Source organism: Cupressus sempervirens, chromosome 9 (assembly GCF_028749045.1).
Source record: "Cupressus sempervirens isolate cs-2001-9-10 chromosome 9, ASM2874904v1, whole genome shotgun sequence".
In the NCBI taxonomy this organism is placed as follows: domain Eukaryota; kingdom Viridiplantae; phylum Streptophyta; class Pinopsida; order Cupressales; family Cupressaceae; genus Cupressus; species Cupressus sempervirens.
The window spans coordinates 51,534,441-51,551,327 of record NC_143126.1 but is presented as its reverse complement, the minus strand read 5'-3'; the positions used below and the strand labels follow the sequence as shown (position 1 = coordinate 51,551,327).

Sequence of the window (16,887 nt, the reverse complement as noted above, 5' to 3'; positions counted from 1 at the left end):
TTTTACAACCCCCATTTCATATTAATAAAAAAATTACCTTTTCAAATGACCATTTACATTGTTTTTCCTAATACTGATTCCCCTCACACATCTTTTGTGAAATTGTGAAAGAGTTGCTCCTTTATAAAATTATATCCACTCCTTCCTCTGACATGCCATGTTCCCCCCTTTCTAAATGATCTATTATACCCCTTAAAAAAAAATTGCCAATTCAATTCCCAGTGCTCCATAATAAGCGGTGAGCCTTCTTTTGATGTTGGTGCAATATAACAGAAGAATATTTTTTTAGTTTCATATATATTTCAGCATGCATTTTGTAAAGATTTGTATCCTTCCAACTGGAACTGGATTGAGTGTGAATATTTATTTTTATTATACATAATAAGAGATTAAAGTGACCCTCAAAATCATTAGACAAAGTAAAATGTTTACATTGAAGATTGATATCACTATAGAAAGTCTCTTGACTAAAATCCCAAATAGGGGATTTGAAGCTTAAGGGCAGTCCTTATTTTTGGACGTCACACACAAAAATAAAAATAAGAATAAAATAGGTAAAAGCTGGAAACTATTATATCCACTATTAATAATTATAGTTATTCAACTCCGACAAATGGAAGGTCGAAATAAATAAACAGGTTTCATTAACTCTGTGCAGACTCAATCAAGGCCGATTGAGGAATCTCTGCCCGATTTATATCAGGCTGCAACATCATACAGTCATTTAGCGAACTTTGAAATTGTACATTAAATCTGCTTTTCAAGCTTTAAAATATATAAGCCCCAATTTCAGAAAAGCAGTGCCTGATTTATGCTGATGTAACTTACAAATATTTAAAAACCTCGACACTGCTGTGAATAGTGCTCTATTGCATGAGACAAGCAAGCATCATCAAAACTAACATTACCCTTATAAAATTAAGAGTATTAACAATGAAAGCATGGTGGGATTCTCTATCTGTGCCCGAAAAAGAAAACAACAATGAAATTGAAAATAATAGATTAGAGGGGAATCTGCGGAAGAGGAACAGGTGTTGGAGTTGAAGGAGAGTAGACAACCGTACCATCTATGCGTCTCACCACTTCTTTATTTCTCTTTACCCACCAGTTATGAGGGATTTGGAGGCTTTCAATCAATAAATCAGAGTATTTGTTAACTAGAGCTGGATCTCTTCCGGAGGACTTAAAGGGCAACATGTGATTTCCTTGAAAACCATCAAGTGCGTGCAAATAAACCTCCAAGTTGTGAAAGCTTGCAGGATTATGCGTTGTCTTCAGGAAAGGCGAGCTGCTGCTGTCTAAACTAATCTGGACTCCCACATGAACATACGCCCATGGAAGCCAGTACAGAATCCTTGTCAGCCATCCCAAATTCTCGTTGAAGAAAACCCCAGGAATTTTTGGAACAAGATCTCTGTGGTTTACCACACGCAGCACTTTGAGGCCAATCTCTTCCATATGTTGGGCGAATGAGAGGTTCCCTATGCGAGGAGAAGCGAAAGAAAACACTGTGACGGGAATTGAGGTCATACCATACTTATTCACTATGGTTTCTTTGATATCATATGCGCTCAGAGTTGCAAGTGCAGCTCCCAAGCTATGTCCAGTAAATGTTATGCTCAATTCTTCTCCTTTCTCTGAGTATTGCTTCACCAATCTGGTTATCTCGCCCATTACCATTCCTCTTGCACTAAGCGTGCATCTAACAGAGTCTTCGTCGGTGGAAGTATAGCAACTTAGAAAGCCCTTTTCTATTCTGACATCAGGATTTGAAATGGTCTGGATGTTGGAGCAAGTTGTAGCCTTTGATGTCATAAGAGGAACCAAAACGTCCCTGAGATTTTGCATCCATTCGAAGGCAGTTTGCGTGCCTCTCCATGAAACAACTATGTCACGTCTTCCCAGTCTCTTTATCTCGACTGGGTCAGTGCAAACCGCAATGTAACCAATCCAGGCAACGCCCTCACTTGATTCCTGGCCAAAAATGGAGTCCAAAAGACTCGTATTGGCGTAGATATATTTGGTAACTTCATATCCACGCCCACATTTCAGCAATTCCAGTCTCTGGGCGAGGGAGCTTTTGCTACGCTTAGAATTCCCATAGTATGTTGAAGATGGCGTGTTGTCAAATGAATCATAGCATTGCTGTGCAAAATCACCATATCTGAGTATCTCTGCCTTGAGATTTGGGTTAATGGGATCCAGCAGGCCATTCCAATTCTTCGCACCCTGGATTTCTTCCCACATATCACAAACCTTGAATTGGGGTGTGGTTGTTTTTTCATTGGCTTCCTTCCAGTTACCCACGACTAATCGAGATAGTGTCATACTCTCGATGCTTAGCTCTGCAGAAGAGGATAAACAATATCTTCTACTCTCTGGTTGATACTTTTGAGGCCCTGATTCACAAATTTCCTTCCTTTAAAAAGTTGCAGTCCAGTGGATATAAATAGAGAATGGGATGTGATGATTTGAGGACTTCGATGGCATTGTGAGGTGTTCCCTTGACTTGGCCTTGTTTACCGTGTCCACCCAGAGCATTTGGAAAAGAAAAGAAAAATAATAATTTGGATGTTTGCTAACCCTTAAAAAAACAAAATCTTTTATCCTGTTGTAATATTCCTAACCAACAATCCTTCGATGGAAAGGTAAACAAAGGTAGGCGTTCCATTATTGCAACTTCTCTGGCAGTATTCATGGCAGAGTTATTGGATAGGACTAGTTACTTTCATGACTTCGTTTCTTGTTCAAGATAAGAAATTATAAATAACCGTAAATATCTCGGACGAGAGGCTTGCGTTTCAGTATGACCGAAGTTCCGTAATGGATTACATGTATCAAAAATTTGACCGTATTATCTTATTATTATTGTCTTATCGGAATGGTGTTATCGAAGTGACCTGTCGCTACCTACGTACATGGTTTATTGATTACAGCTACAGCTATTTCATTTTTTCTTGTTGTCAACAAAATGGTTCAATTCAACAGGTTTTGATTTTACTCAGGCTGGAGTAGTACTGGGAAATCCCCGTGCTTCACCCCTGTGAGCATCACCTAGATCCAATGAGTGCTAAGTGTTCCATTTATTCTCATGAGAGATGGATTCATGTTGACTCACTACTCATGAAATATGGGACAATGAGTTTGACTCAAAAAATCACATAGTTAAATTCTAATAGCAATATCACAATTTGACTTGCTGTGAAAATTATCTCCTACTTATGAATTGATGAGCTTAAGGGGCTTTCTAATGAATGGTTCATAAGGCACAACACTTGGTTAAGGTTTTGCAAATGGGTTTGCAAGCTTTGGGTTTAACCATGGAGGAAACTCCATAGTTAAGCGCACTCAGGCTGGAGTAGTATTAGGATGGGTGACCTCCCAGGAAATCTCGTTGCTTCACCCCTGTGAGCATCACCTAGTTCCAATGAGTGCTAAGTGTTTCATTTATTCTCATGAGAGATGGATTCATGTTGAATCACTACTCATGAAATATGGGTCAATGAGTTTGACTCAAAAAATCACATAGTTAAATCTTGATAGCAATATCACAATTTGACTTGCTATGGAAATTATCTCCCACTTATGAATTGATGAGCTTAATGGGCTTTCTAATGAATCGTTCATAAGGCACAACACTTGATGAAGGTTTTGCAAATGGGGTTGCAAGCTTTGGGTTTAACCATGTAGGAAACTCCATAGTTAAGCGCGCTCAGGCTGGAGTAGTACTGGGATGGGTGACCTCCCGAAAAATCTCGGTGCTTCACCCATGTGAGCATCACCTAGATCCAATGAGTGCTAAGTGTTCCATTTATTCTCATGAGAGATGGATTCATGTTGAATCACTACTCATGAAATATGGGTCAATGAGTTTGACTCAAAAAATCACATAGTTAAATCTTGATAGCAATATCACAATTTGACTTGATGTGGAAATTATCTCCTACTTATGAATAGTTCATAAGGCACAACACTTGGTGAAGGTTTTGCAAATGGGGTTGCAAGCTTTGGGTTTAACCATGGAGGAAACTCCATAGTTAAGCGTGCTCAGGCTGGAGTAGTACTGGGATGGGTGACCTCCCGGGAAATCTCGGTGCTTCACCCCTATGAGCATCACCTAGATCCAATGAGTGCTAAGTGTTCCATTTATTCTCATGAGAGATGGATTCATATTGAATCACCACTCATGAAATATGGGTCAATTAGTTTGACTCAAAAAATCACATAGTTAAATCTTGATAGCAATATCACAATTTGACGTGTTGTGGAAATTATCTCCTACTTATGAATTGATGAGCTTAAGGGGCTTTCTAATGAATGGTTCATAAGGCACAACAATTGGTGAAGGTTTTGCAAATGGGGTTGTAAGCTTTGGGTTTAACCATGGATAAAACTCCATAGTTAAGCGCGCTCAGGCTGGAGTAGTACTAGGATGGGTGACCTCCTGAGAAATCCCTGTGCTTCACCCCTGTGAGCATCACCTAGATCCAATGAGTGCTAAGTGTTCCATTTATTCTCATGAGAGATGGATTCATGTTGAATCACTACTCATGAAATATGGGTCAATGAGTTTGACTCAAAAAATCACATAGTTAAATCCTGATAGCAATATCACAATTTGACTTGCTACGGAAATTATCTCCTACTTATGAATTGATGAGCTTAAGGGGCTTTTTAATGAATGGTTCATAAGGCACAACACTTGGTGAAGGTTTTACAAATGGGGTTGCAAGCTTTGGGTTTAACCATGGAGGAAACTCCATAGCTAAGCGTGCTCAGGCTGGAGTAGTACTGGGATGGGTGACCTCCTAGGAAATCCCGGTGCTTCACCCCTGTGAGCAGCACCTAGATCCAATGAGTGCTAAGTGTTCCATTTATTCTCATGAGAGATGGATTCATGTTGAATTACTACTCATGAAATATGGGTCAATGAGTTTGACTCAAAAAATCACAGAGTTAAATCATGATAGAATTATCACAATTTGACTTGCTATGGAAATGATCTCCTACTTATGAATTGATGAGCTTAAGGGGCTTTCTAATGAATGGTTCATAAGACACAACACTTGGTGAAGGTTTTACAAATGGGGTTGCAAGCTTTGGGTTTAACCATGGAGGAAACTCCATAGTTAAGCGCGCTCAGGCTAGAGTAGTACTTAGATGGGTGACCTCCCAGGAAATCCCAGTGCTTCACCCCTGTGAGCATTATCTAGACCCAACGAGTGCTAAGTGTTCCATTTATTCTCATGAGAGATGGATTCATGTTGAATTACTACTCATGAAATATGGGTCAATGAGTTTGACTCAAAAAATCACATAGTCAAATCCTGATATCAATATCACAATTTGGCTTGCTATGGAAATTATCTCCTACTTAGGTAATAAGATTTCGACATCCTTTTGTCACTAAATTATATGTCTATTCGAAACTCAATTTTTATATCTTTTTAGCTGTGAAACTGATTTTGCAACTGTGACATAAATCTTTATCTAAAATTTAGAAACAAATTAAGAAACAAAGTGGAGCTCAAGATATAATTAATTTTTACAGCTCACGGCTATTGCAGAGGAGCCTAGAAATTTTTTCATCAAATATTAATATGTGAAGCCTGGAAGATTTTGGTTCGACATTGAATATCTTCTAGCTTTCCTGTCAACAAGCCTGCTTGGAAAGGGATAGGTTTCCACACACTTCTCATCATGTGTGAGCCAGTGACCATACAAGTCTCCTTTGTTATCAAGAGCATATGGAAGGCCTAGGAAGCTATCAAGCCTTGGCTTCGATGGGTTGGTGATGAGTTCTGCAATGGCCTCTCCTTGAATCAGTAGAACATTTGGTGGTATCCCTTGTTTTCCATCCAGGGTACTCCCCTTGCCAAGACTCAAGGTGCTAGTGCTCTGCATTCTTTTCAAACGAGGGATCAAAACTCCCAAGGATCTCTTCTCAAGGGTTACTATGAGTTTGAGATCCTAGGAAGATATGCAAGTCCAGTACTGCCTTATCCATTCAAATTGGTAGACTTTTGACCTATTGCTCTCTCCAATTCCAGTTCACTTAATTCATAAAGTGGGTATTTAGTCTGTTTGACCTTGGTGGCATGATTGGTAGTGGTATCCTGCCACTCTTTTTTCAATTTATAAGCTAAGTCTAGGCTATAGATGGCCTTCACTCCATCTTTCGATGGTGGATGTGCTCAATCAGAGATGGCATTTACAATCTTCTCTTTCTCAATGGAGAAAACACTTTGATATCATTTGGAGTGCTATTACAGAACCCAAGATTGCCCATTTTGCTCGGTGTCTTGCATTCCAAGGTCTTCCCCTGGTACCTTAGCTCAAGCATATTAGGGTCCCAAATCCTAGATGCCCTTTTTGTGTGAAACCAGAGTCTTTCATGCATATCTTCTAGTTTTGTAGGCATGCCCATAATTATTGGCACTAGATTCATGATTTTTTCAAGCCATTCAGGCGTAAACCCTTTTCTTGGCACATGGTTATGCTCGGTGATTCCCCCAAAATCCCTTAGAAATTCACCCAAATTCGGCATACTTTGAGGATGGAAATTTTGTTTACTTTATGGAAAGATAGGAATGATGTTCTTTTCACACACATTTTTCTACATATTAATATTGCCATGTACACTAAGGTGTGCATTTGTAATAATGTAATTATGTAGTTTCAGGTGCAAGCAAACAAAGTTTCCCTAGAGGTGGGTCACCTATAGGAGCTACTAAATCACTAGGGCAATGCCCCTGCAGTATTGACAGAGTTCCTCCAGATGCCTCGGTAGACACTTTGATACCTCGTGGCCTTCATCTGTAGTGCCATTCCTCAGGTCGCCACTCACACAACCCACACTCCCAAGCTTCCTGCCACCGCTCTCCTAGTGGTGGCAATGGTGGATGGAGGCACCACTCAGCTTCCCCACCCCATGGTGGCTCTGGTTGGTCCCCAACTCCTCTTCTTGGTGCTCAACAGGCACTTTTTGGGAAATGGCCTCGCCTATATCTGGCAATTTCTCCTCCATGTCCAAAGATAAAAGATACGGAGGCTAACACTGATCCTCTTGCTACTACTAATGATGATGGGTGGACTATTCCTAGCCTAGTCCCCAATCCTAAAGATGATTGGGGCTTTCATGATCATGATGAACCACCACCCTCGGTAGGCACTGCTTTGGCCACATGAGGGTTTTTTTTAATTTATTATTATTATTATTATTATTATTAATTTTATGAATAATGTTTGATTCTGGCTACAACTTTGTGAACTTATTTGAGAGGTGATCTTGTATCCCTTAGCCATTTTTTGTGAATTGCAAACTTAGTATATTATTTATTAATAGAAAAGGACTATTCATAAATAAAAAAGTGTGCAATAGCTTCTCTCAATAAAAATGACATTATTTCTTAGGCAATCAGGTAGATTTATTTCTTTTAATTTTATTATTTCATATTTTGATAATATTTTTTGCATTTTTAATTTGTTGAAAGATATAAAGTTCTTTTGAGTTCAAATCTCTTATTTGTTAGTAGGCTTTTGTCTTTTTTTGTTTTTTGTTTTAATAAATTAGGGCTTTATGTTTATTTTCATTTATGTGGTTCATAATTTTTTAAAAGACATATCAAATAATAATAGCAATTATCTTTGGGTCCAGTGAGATTAAAAAAATATAATTAATTGTCTTAATGAGAAAACCCATCCCATGTAGACAATAGCCACAATCATAAAAGAGACAAGGTTGATATTAAATACCTTTGAGAAAGTAATTATTTCTCATGCATATAGAGAAGCCAATACATTTGTTGATTACATTGCCAACCTGGAGTACATGCTGAAGGAAAGATATCATAGCAAGGTAATCTAATAAAAGAATATTTTTTAAAGGGAGAGATTGATAAGGAAAATCTAGCAAGCATGAAGTATACATTAAGTCTATACAATAGTTGATATAATTTGGTAAACTCAAAGCATTAAGTTATTTTGATTATTCTTCTCCATTTCTACAAATTTTACAGAGTCATCTAATTTTTGAAGGTGAGAAGACTGCTAGTAGCATAATCGAGGACAAGACAAAAAGACAAGAACCTAGTAGTTGTGATGATTCGAGGGACAAACTGCGGGCATGGGAAGAACTAACGAATGGAGGTGTGACTTTGTATCTAGAAGATCTCCATGGCTCTCAACTTGAGGAAATGATAAAAATTTTAAGGGTTGAAAGGAGTATAATGTCACAATGTATGGGGTTTTCTTCCCCCTCAACACCAAGTTCATCTTTAAAATTTATGGCTTGCTGAATGATAGCAAGAGATTCTTCAAGGAGATGAAAATCGTAGAAGAGGCGTTGAAGCAATTTTGTAAGGAAAAAATGGAGAAAAGTGCATTGGTAAATGAGTGTCACTAGTCATAGGAAAAAATAATCTTGTCCTATTCTTCATGAAGGCCTCATCCTTCTTTTCTCAAAGTACTATAAACCAAAGACCTTTGTTGCAAGCCCTAATATCAAACTTGAAAGTGGGATAGGGAGAAAAGGAAAATTTTCTCCAACCAAGAAAAAAATATGTGAAGAGTTAAGATACTTGGATGTAAACGGGTGATGAGGAGGAATCTATGGACACTTAAGAGGATAGGGTCTCTGAAGATTTGTGGGGTAAAGAAGGTGATGAAATGGAAATAGAAGAATAAAGTGATGATTTCCCTCCTATCAAATGGATTAAAAATTCCTTAGCTTGAAACCCGAAAGATATGAAGACCTCTAAATAGGAGAACAAGGAAATTCTTGTTAGGGATGTTGTTAAAGAGAAGAATATAGATAGGGTGGAGTCCTTATTGGAACATTATTATGTACTCCATGTTGGATTCTAAAGAGGAGCATATAGAGGAAAATTTGCATGAAAAGAAAGACATTGCTACTAGCCCCAACAAGGGTTCTCCAAATAATAATTGTAGGGTTAAGGAGAAGGTAGGGGCATCAATCTATTTTTATAGTTGGGTTATTAATGAAATTAAAATCATTAAATAAGTAGTAAAAAAACTAGAATAATATAAGTAGGAAGAGATCAAATCCAAGAAAAGGATGGAAAAAGGTATCTCATGGAAAATATAGGAGTTGAAGGAAGTTACTGGAGATGATGACTCCAAAATTCAAGGGCTAGTCTAGAAGCTAATTATAGGCAAAGGAAAAGTAAATATAGTTGGCATTGAGCTCAAGGTGGACTTAACTAGAGAGGACAAAGATCATCAGAAAAAAGTTGTGGCCCAAGGCCTTGGTAGAAGAATGAGGGAAAATTTGAATAGGAAAGCCACTACTATGTCAAAGAATATAAAGGAGGAGCTAGAAATTGCAAAGCTCTAGGTGACCAGGATCCTATAGGAACTAGCTTAGTTTTGTTTCTTTATTTTGTTTGCTAGTTTTCTTATTTTTTTGGTATATTCCATGTGATAATTTTTTTTTAGTTAGTCTCTAGTTTAACAATGCTATAAATTTCAATGGTTTATATTTTGCTAGCATATTTGTAATTTTGAATGTCATTGTTTTAATCCTTATATTTTGATACTTTTAGGTTTTGGATCCTTGTAAAACCTTTTTCAAACTTAATAAAAGTAGAAATTTATTATAATATCAGTTGATAGTTGCCTCTACATATTTATAATTTCTAAGAAATGTAAAAAAAGGTAAAATAATCATGAGTTGCATCATACTACCTTACACAAGAGGAGGAATCACTAAATTCAATAAGATGGAGAAAAAAATTGATACTCAACTTGAATTTTTTTTATTAAGATGAAGAGTTTTGAGTCGCTCCAAAATATACCTATTTTCCTATTTTATGGTTTCCTATAAGAACCAAAGCTCCCAAGACTTAAGGACCATTTACCTTACATTTTCACAAACAATAAAAATAATAAGAATTAAATATTAGTCTGAAATCAGCTAATTTTAGCCATAAACTAATTTATTATGTAATGTCAAATGGTTATTATATAATTATAATTAAAGGTAATTCTCTTAATGTTATTAACATTCTAAATGAGAAGGCTCATGTGTGTTGTTAGAATAACCATGTTATCAACAAAACACTAAGTCTTCTTAATATGACGAACTAACTAATTTTCCAAAGTATATTATTTGAAGGTAATAAACTTGAACATAAGTGGGAAACACAAGGAAATTATATTAGTGTTTGAAATTTTGGGAAGTTCATGTGGTGATCTCTCATTATATTGACATACTACACAATGATGCTAAGGAAAACAATGTCATTAATGGGTTTAAAGTAATTTTAGCCCAACATACAAATTGTATAGTTATTATATTTTCATTACCTTTATTGCAAGGGCACTATAAGTGGCCTCTCCCTTTTAAAAAATGTTTTTTTGTGCATTTATTTTCCATTCTTTCTATCTATTGGGATTCTAGCCTTAGGCATAGGATTATGAAGGGTGCAATTTGGCTCTTTGCTAACATGGGTGGGGAGTTGTGCAACCAGATTAAGCCCAATAAGTCAATTAGATTTAGGAATAATATAATAGTTTGGTAGATCAATTTAGATGGTTACATCGAAAATCATGTCAAGGTTATTCATTTTTTTCACCACAGAGATGTCTCAAAAGTTTCTTAAATCATGGATAATAGAAAAGATACCATTGCTAGTGTATAATGAAAACCATAGTGGAAATTTTTGACATAAGCATGGAGGGGATCAAAATACCTTGGATTGTGAGCAAATTTTCTTTTAAAGAGGACATGTGACTCTTCTTAGACCATAGAGAAAACAATTTGAATCTTTAAAGTGAGTTCAATTTTGAACATCTCCTAGGTTACTAGAAAATTTTGGAAGAGATTATCAAATGGTTTGTAATCAAGTTGAGGGTATGAACAAGCATTTTGATTCCCACCTCTTCCCTATATGAGATTATTTGAGAATGAATGTTTACTTTCTTTACTTTCTTGATATTTTCCTCTCTGCTACTTTTTGTTAAAAAACTTAAGTCAAAGGCAGAGCCCCCTTCAGCAAAGCTTGATTTTCTTGGCTTTACGAGTTTCACTACAATTTGAATCCTTGGGATTAGTCATCCACTACCATATCTATGAACTTAACAGTATGAGTGTAACCCTTGTTTCTTCCTCATGTATATTTTTTCATCTCCTCAAATTATTCTGTATATTTCTAACATGGGGGTTGACCCTTCTTGTAAGACAAAATTTTAAAATGCCTCTCGACAAGAGGAGAAAATTGAGATTTTGGATGACTCATTTTAATATTCTTCCTAGTCTACTAACTCTACCTAGAGACCTAAAAATTCCATTCTCAACTTTGTCCTAAACACACCCTTGATCACCTTATTTCCACCCTCTCATAGAACCCATTTGAACTACCTAACAGACCTTCAAATTCTTAGGACCTCCTCCCCTACCCTGTTTCATAAGTTGGTTGATGGTATTGATGTGGATCCCCTTTTCTATAAAGTGGATGAGTTGTGCATCTTCCATAACAGACTTAAATATATTTCTTTGTGGCTTCTCTTCTAGCTTGAAATTGATCGAAGCAAAATAAATAAGTTTGAAACCCTAGCTAAGATGTTGGCATAATCATAATACATTATTAAATAACTATCTTCTAGTTATGAAACTATCAAATTGTCCACCATAAAGTTACAAAATAATGGTGAAATGAAAATCAAATTTCATCCTGTATCACTCTCATTTGATATCAAAGCATTGAAGTCTTTAGTCACATACCAATTGTATGATGAAATGGTTTGAAGGATACAGTAATAAACTATGATTGAATTGGCCATTTACATTAATTCACACATATTTATAGGGAAGAAATTCAAGATCTATCTTGTACAATTATATAAGGCTATGATTTTGTAGCAAACAAGTATGAATGAATTCTTTGAAAAGATCACCAATCAAGGACTCCAAATTTTGCAGCAAGTGTGAAATTTGAAGATTTCGGTATGCTATTAATTTCTTAGGGTATTTTTGGTATATATGAGTATTGGAAAAGTGGTATTTGTTCATGTTTTTTTTTTTAAAAATTAAGAGAAGAAATGTGGCTGATTTTGCAAAACCAAATTGAAGGTACACTAACTTTCTCCACAACAACACTATGAGAAATATATTTTCTAAAGATAAAATATTTTTCATTTTTATCAATCCTAAGGCTTTATTATAGGTTCTATAGAAGATGAATTATAAATATTTTCTTCTATACGAAATCTTCTCCAATTTCTTATTTTTTATTCAAAAATTCCTAGATTTGGGATTTGTAATGTGTTCATTTTTTATTGCTAAAGATGAATTTCTTAGCGGCCTACAATAGAAGATGTGATCATCTAAAAAAATCATGCACTGCCAATTTTCCTTCAAAGTTTGAGCTTCTATTCTTCAGTGCTAGAATATGTGTTGGGTCTTCCTAGATACTATAGAGGGTTTCTTTTACAAATGTAAAATCGCTATCATAGGGGGTAACAATTTTTGGAATATGATTGTACCTCACTTTATTTGCTATATCTAGAAAGAGTGTAGGAATAGGGTGTTTAGTGACATATCTAGCTACGCAAAAGTCGAAATTCCTATCCAGCTAATGAGATAATTGTATATTGTAATTTTACTTTAATATTAAATAATAAATTAATGTCTATTTGGTTAGTTGGGTAGACAATGCCTACAAAAGTCATGGGTGAAAGAATTTTTAGACATGCTATTAAAACTTTCTAATTTTCTAGGCATAGTGATGATGAGTATGAAATTTTTCCTATACTAAATATCCCTATCTGTGACTTGTCTAGATCATAAGACTCTAAATGGAAAGAAAGTGTTAATCTCATTTGGTCTCCTCAACCTAAGAGCTGACATAAAGTTAATTTTATTAGACCTAATATAGGGAACTTGGGAAGAGTGGGGGTTGGTGGTGTAATTATTCATAGTTTTTACATAGGTTTTTGTTGGATTTTGTCTAATTATTCCAACAAATCACATCGTTGAGAAAATGGCGGCTTTACATGCTATCACTTTGGCTAAGGATCTTGTGTTTGACTATTTCTAGTAGGAGGATGACTCAACAAATGTCATGAAATATATTAAAAGAAAAAAGAAACCTTGATATCAATAAATAACATTATGGATAAAAAAGAAAATGTCATTCTCAGTTTCAACAATACCTATATTTTGCAAGATTATAGGGAAACTAAAAACGTTGCTAATAAAGTTATAGACATTGACAATCTAAGAAATGGTATTATTAATTGGTATGGTGTAAATAAAATGATAGAAGAGGTGGTTAATCTAATAAATAATGATAGGATTAACCTTCAGGAGGGAGTTATGTATAATGATGATGGACAAGAAAATTGGTGGTTTTGACTATTTCAAAGCGTTTTCCAAGTGGAGTTTGGCTTACTTAGTTTCCCATTTTTATGAGCTTCTCTTTGCAAGCTTTAAGGGTAGTTTATTACTCTCAAAAACCTTAAGGTAAAAAAATATATTCTAAAAATACGAAGGTAGTGTCTCTGAGATGGAGAAAATGGGAGGAGCTTTGACTCATTAGGAGTCAAGAAAAAAAAGAAAACGGATAAGAGAGAAGGTCTTGAAAAAATAAAAAAGGAGAGGTGGCTATGTATATTAGAGAAATTCATGTATGCAATAAGGAGTTTACTACTTTGGTTTTGGAAAGCTAGACTGATCATTCTATGAGTTAGCATCACATAATGGTGGAAATGATTGTAGACTTAATTACTAGAGTCATTTGTGTTCCTAATTCATGTATGCAGTTCTATAAGGACTCTAATATGATTAAGAACACTAATAAAATAAGAATATGGTTGATAATTTCCCTAAGACTAAGAGGGAAAGGAAAAAATTATTAATGGATAGAGGAAACTATTAGGATTTTAGTCTACTAAAACTATTATAAGCAAAATTGTTGAAATTTACTATGTAATTCTTAACTATGAATGGTAGTTTCAGTAAGGTTCATAACTTTCATTTAATTTTCCTAAATAATTTATGTCTCAGTGTCAAGCTTTCCATTCTATTCTATTTGTAAAGATATCTAACTCAAAGTCTAATTGCAAGAAGATTAATAAACCAATGCTCTATGAAGATTCAATGCTTCTAATACATTACTACTGTAAAAATCATAATGTATCTAAGACTATGTTCCAAAATATTTGTCAAAATATTGTTTTTTTAGGAAGATCACAAAGGGGGAGAAAAGGGAAAATAGTCAGGATGGGGAACCAGTAATCCCCCTCGAAACTTAGAAAAAGGAAAAAGTAGAGGACTTAGCTCCAGAGGACAATATTGAGAAAAAGTACAAAAATAAAGTAGAGCTTACAAATTCTGAAGATGTGGGTACTCATGAAAGGAACTCTTCTTAACCTTAATTAGTAACTTGTGCAATTACAAGCTTAGTATGTCCAACTTCTTAAACTACAAAGTGTCCATGACCACTAGGTCTTCTAACCTTACCAAAAACACTCTTGGGATTACCACCCACCCCTTATTCAATTATTGTTTTTCCAAAACCACTACAAGCCAAAATTATTACTAGAGTTGACCCATTCTCTAGGTGCTCCTCCACTACTATCATAGGTCTATGGTTTTGAATAGGCTACTCTATAAGATCAAGGCATATAAGAGAAAGTTGGTTGGAATATTTGAGATTATTGATGTGGGAGGAGTCATCTCTAGTGACAAGAGAGTTTAATCCTATAGAGAAAGCTCCAAATGAATCCAAACCAACATATGTCCTAGAGGAATCGACATGACCCACTAAGAAAAGTTGTGAAATGAACTCATTCGATTCTACATGAGATACATCAACTATGTTAGGTCGGATAACATAGGCATATACCACATATACACCCAATTAATAAGAGGCATCAGTAAGGGATTCCCATTCGTATTCTTAAGAATCATGTAAGAAATGAATAATGTTGAGCAAGGAACGAGAAACAATGTTACCATAAAATAGGCAACTCCAAGAGCATACACCAAGATGGTTCAACAATGGAGACAAGGATTTATAAGGGGAAAGCAAAGAAAACCCCTTGTGAGTTATTATGAATGAAGGCAAATGCCTAAAGAAGAGAGAGAGAGAGTGTTGGAGCAAAGGTAGCTCAATACAATAACATCAAGTGCTTAAGGTGGTGTGTAGTTGTGAAGAAAGAAGGAGGAGCATCTCTTATATAGAGATGAGAGAGGAGTTGCATTTGTAACTCCCATTTCTATGAATGCCACATTCATAATAGGTGTGTGCAAAGTGTCACAATCCTCTTAAGGAGGATAAACTAAATAAAGAAATAAATAAGAGTTGTCCTTACATGTGGAATAAAGGACAAACAATGACATGTCCTCCACATGTGTACAAGTGGACAAAATACATGTAGGGACCCTTGGAATATCCCAATTAAAATATATCCAAGGAAAGATTAACCTTTCTAACAAATCAGTACTTTGATCTTGAGCCACAAGTCAAGTAATATCTCTCGTAATTCTTTCTCCATTGAGATTTTCAATATTTGCCTCATCAAATTCAGACCATGTACATGTAGACACTTCACCAATGTTATTGTGAAATATCATATCTTCTTCCTAAATAAGGGAGGTAGAAGGGGTGATATCCTCTTCATGTTTTAAAGAAATAGTAGAGGGTTGAATGTCATCTTTAGACTCATTAATTGTAGGGACTTATTTGTCAAATCATGGAAAATCATCATCAACCCCATACCCTAAACCTATAGGATACTTTCTTTTTCATCCCTTGGTCTAACTTAGGGATTCTATAAGAGCTTTCTTTTTTTCATTCAAAGGTTCTTGACCATGATAACCCATTTTTCTAAGAAATTGATAGCCTTTCCCATATGTTTTAGGATAAATAGGGGTAGCTAGTACAAATTTTTCATTATCTTCCTCCTCTCTATAGATTTAGTATCTAAGAAGTTGATCTTCATTTCCATCTTTTAAAGGATTCAATAATTAAACCAAGGTACAAGATATGGTCATATTTGATGAAGTGGGTTTCATTGTCTTAGAAGATTTTTGATAAGAACATGGAGAAATAGGTAATGTTGCAAAGGAGTTTAATGTATACTCCCCCAATCTAATACTCATGATTTTAATATTTTTTCATATTTCATTAATGATGCTATAGTGTCACTAGAATGTTGGTTATGTGATACTAGCGACTTTGCAGTAGTACACATATTGATAGACATGAAATTGTCACATGGCATCATTATTTTGTGCACCATTGAATGGAAACTTTATTTACTAGATGGTATGTTGATTGTAAAAATTTCATTTCATGGATTCATGTCCTATGCAATAAAAAATTAAAAGAAAGTGGGATGTCTAATACTTTGAAGACCACATGTTTCTCCATATGAGTCACATGAATAGGAAGTATAGTGAGGCCTTTGGAGGACTATTCAACTTCATCATATGCTTTGATGGTTATCTTACATATAATATCTGTTGCAAACTCAAACATTCTGAATTTTTGAATTACAATAAAGAAAATAATATTTAATCTACCACCTTTGTCTATTAGTACTCATTAGACTTGGGTGCAATAGATTTGAACTTTCATGTAAATGGAAAGATTGCATGGATGACTAAGAGACTTGTCATCTTCCTCAGAAAATGTAAGATAGTGAGGTGAGAAAATGTGGGTTACCATAGATTGGAACCTTTTAGCATCAATATTTGTATGAACATTAGTTATGCATAGATATTTCTCTAGGATCTCCTTCTACAATTGAATTACAAGGTCATAACAAGCTATAGTAGGTGGAGCTACTTTTTTGGAAGATGAGGTGTGTTTGGGATTACTATCCACTTAAAGAAAAACTTTATATTTCCCCCTAGTGATA

At 35.3% G+C, this 16,887-nt stretch overlaps 1 pseudogene across 1 annotated transcript; it reads right to left on the bottom strand.

Moving 5' to 3' along the window:
- Positions 1-740: 740 nt before the first annotated feature.
- On the bottom strand, positions 741-2,395 carry LOC149537570 (phospholipase A1-Igamma2, chloroplastic pseudogene; annotated as a pseudogene). The gene has a single exon (XR_016356350.1). The product of XR_016356350.1 is annotated as a phospholipase A1-Igamma2, chloroplastic pseudogene (transcript).
- Positions 2,396-16,887: the final 14,492 nt, after the last annotated feature.